At 60.4% G+C, this 3,325-nt stretch overlaps 1 protein-coding gene across 2 annotated transcripts in view; it reads right to left on the bottom strand.

Moving 5' to 3' along the window:
- RARG (retinoic acid receptor gamma) overlaps positions 1-3,252 on the bottom strand; it is a 20,228-nt gene extending 16,976 nt beyond the window's left edge. Inside the window, exons 1-2 of one of the 2 annotated variants that reach the window (XM_007448258.1) lie at positions 2,978-3,252; positions 2,166-2,232 (exon numbers count right to left, since the gene is read on the bottom strand). The gene's annotated coding sequence lies outside the window, so the exon portion shown is untranslated. The remainder of the gene's footprint in view (positions 1-2,165; positions 2,233-2,977) is intronic. The other variant, XM_007448259.1, reaches the window with a different exon arrangement.
- Positions 3,253-3,325: the final 73 nt, after the last annotated feature.

Here is a 3,325-nt window from a genome sequence, read left to right as displayed (position 1 = left end):
GGAAAAGGAGGGAAAGAGGAAGTGGGAATCCTAGGGCCAGGCAGGTGGTTCCTCTCCTGATGCTCTGACAAGGGAAAGGTAGGCTTTCCCAGGAGCCTCAGAACCACCCACCTGTCTAGGGAGTTAGGGGCTGGGGAAGGAGAGTCACCCCAGCCTGGGTGCCTCCTCTACCAGCCAGAACCATAATGGACTAGATTAAGAAGGACAGAGAAGGACCGAGAGAGAGTGAAACACAGCGTCCTCGGGGTGGGCAGGCCCAGAAGTAGGTGATGGGTATTTTGCATCTCTTTCCATCAGTCTTTGCTTCTAAGATCAATATCGCTCCGTCTTTGTACCTCTGCTTTTTTTCTTCCTTTTCTATCTCTCATCTGCCTTGGCCTTCAAGCTCCTGAGGGTAAACTGTCATGGAGGTTACAGGAACTCAGACCCCAAGCCACCACCCTTCACTCAGTCCCAATGCATAAAGCAGCCACTGTCCCTCACTAGCCACCACCCAGATCCTCAGCACCCTGACTCTTCAGCCCAGTGTCTCCCCAAGCCCTAAAAGTCTGAGCTATGAGCCCCCAGGGTCCACCTCCTTTACCTTCCCCTATTCCCTGAAGTCCTTGTCCCAGGTTAAGCCCAGGTAGAGCCAGGAGTCCGGGCCCCTGAGGCCCCTGGGCCATAGCTCAACAGGCTGGGCCACATTCCAGGTGGATTAACCCCTCCAATGCTAAGGATGAGAAGCTACTAGAGGTCCCCCCCCACCCCATCTTCCCCAGACTGGCTTAGACTGAGAACCCGGCTCTGGGCTCCAGCACTCACTCTCTTTGATTCTCACATGCGGGTGGGAAACAGAGACCTGGGGGTGGGGCAGGAGGACTTCGAGGGTCCCAGAGAGGGATGCTCAGGCTCCTGGTCCTTACGGAGGAATGAAGCTGTGAGTGAGCCAAGCTCTCCCTGGCCTTTCTCTTATTTTGCCTCAGAGAAGGAACTTGAGAGTTGAGTGAAGAGAGGAAAGGGACAGAGATGCATCCCACTTCTGACCCTTGGTTTTCTGCCTTAGCTGGGAAGGGAAGGGGAGGGTCCTAAGTCCTGGGTAGAGGAAGGGACCAAGGAACTGAAGACAGTAGCACACAGCGTAAGAGGAAATCCTAAACTAGGGACCCAGAGACCTTGGTACTTTGGGGGACCTGAGGAAGGGAGAATATACTTTCCTCCCAAGATGCCACCTCAGACTGAGGGGCGCTGACCAGGGAAAAGGGGCCCTTGCGAAGTTGCTTCTCTTTGAGCTGAGGTGGAGTTGAGGGGAGGGCATGGATGAAGGGGGCTGCTGGATGGAGGCGGTGGGGGGGGGGGGGTCTCTCTGCCGTCCTGCCCGCTCCAGAGCCTGGAACAAAGCTGCTCTTGTCGGCTGCACTCCACCCGCTGCCCCCCTCCCCTCTGTATAAACACGACCACCTTTTTCCATGACCCCATCCCCAGCCTGGGCAGAGAACCCGGGCATCCTCTGCTCTAGCCTGGGCCCCCAGCCTGCTCCCCAGGAGGCAACAGTGGGCTGGGTTTCCCTGGCCTCGTGCCACCCTTGGGGGAGTCCAGACCCTTGAGTCTCCACCTCCCACTACCAGGTGCCTTCCCTCTACCTCACTGGCCCCAGGGAGGGGCAGTACCCAGGAGGCAGGCAGGCAAGGCCAGTGGAATGTGTGTGGGCATCAGAGGGCATGGGTAGGGTGGGGCAGAGGGGGGAACTGGAGGTGCCAGTTGGGTGGCTTTCTGAGCCAGGGGTGGGGGTGTGCCGGGATGGGGGTGTGTGCCCTGTGCTGCCTACTAGGCTCTAAGCCACGGCGTGTGTGTACATGTGTGTGTGAGTGTGTGTTTCCCTATTTGGGATACCCAAGCTCCAGGCACCCTTCACACGCTGCCTCCTGCCCCCTTCCCTGTCCTCTCTTTTCTCGCCTCCAGGATATGGGACACTGCCTGTGGTCCTCAACCCCCAGTCAGCATCTGAGGAGTGATGGTAAGGGGTAAGGGCAGGAGCCTCAGACCTGAGGACTCGGATGGTAGCTGCCCTGGATGTGGGCCCTGAAGGGGCACAGTCGTTTCAGGTTCTTGCCCTACGGGCCCCTCCTCGGGCTCCCTTGCCCACCCTCCCACCTCACCCCCTGCCCAACGCTGCATACTCTTACTCTCTGGCCACCTGCAGAGATTCCCTCCTACAAACTGGGTCAGGTTGAGGGAACTGGGCTGTAAGTGCTAGAGACAGGCAGCGTCAGTGAGGCTCCAGGACTGGAACTCCCAGGTCCCTGCCCCAGTCTCCCTGTTCTTCCTTTGTACCATTCAGGCTCCCCTCAAGAATACTCCAGAGGAGCCCCCGACCTTGGCTGGAGGGAGCCCGAACTCACACCCAAGGTTGCGGATATGAGAGGGAATCCTGCACTGCTGTTCAAGGCAACTTCACAGACCCCTATCCTATCCACTTGTCTCTCCAAACTGCTGGACCCAGACGGCCAGAATCACTTGCCTCTGGACTTTTTCCCCGCCCTTCTGTTGTCCAAGCTGTGCCATTCCACTAGGGAAGGATCAGCGTGGACCAAAAATCCTCCCCTCAGATTCCCCAGGGAAAGCCTCAGGGGAGGCGGATGGTGGACCTTCCCCGCAGGAGGGGACCCTATCTCCCCTCACACTCCAGGCACAAACATAGGATAGAAGGCCCCTGGCTGAAGACTCTGCCCGAAAAGCTCTCCCCGACTACTCACCGCAGTGAAGGGTGGATAAAGCCCAGCCCAGCCGAGCCTGTCTAAAATCTTCCCCATTCCCTTCCCACATCAGGGCTGACCCCCAAGTCGGGGCAGGAAGCCCCCCTCCACCCCTGCGGATAGCCGGACCAGCGCGGGGAGGAACTGAGCCGGCGTGGCTCCCGGCGCCCCCGCCCCCGGCCCACCTCGCCGGAGGACCCGGGCGTCCTCGGCGGCCGAGCCTGCTTCCCCGCCTGACTCACCTGGAGGGGGAGGGAGGGGGAAGGGAGGCCGCCGAGCCCCGAGATCCCGGCGTCGGGCGGTCGCGGGGATAGAGCGTCGCAGTGGCAGGGGCTCTCGGTGATGGGGGGCTCTGGGGGGGGGCACAGACTCTAGGCTGGGACGGTCCCGGGGCCTCTCGGAGCCCGCCCGCCCACGTGACCGCCCCAAAATATCCGACACATTTTCTCCCAAACCGCACACTGACTCTGCAGGCGGGGACACGGAAAATATTTTCTTTCTTTTTCTCCCTCCCCACCCCCCCACATCCCTCCCAGCCTGGCTCCCTCCTCCCCCTCCCGCCCTCGCTCCTCCCTCCCCTGCCGCCTGCC

This window comes from Lipotes vexillifer, unplaced genomic scaffold (genome assembly GCF_000442215.2).
Source record: "Lipotes vexillifer unplaced genomic scaffold, Lipotes_vexillifer_v1.1 scaffold2700, whole genome shotgun sequence".
Taxonomy (NCBI): domain Eukaryota; kingdom Metazoa; phylum Chordata; class Mammalia; order Artiodactyla; family Lipotidae; genus Lipotes; species Lipotes vexillifer.
This window is presented reverse-complemented; position numbering and strand designations above follow the sequence as displayed.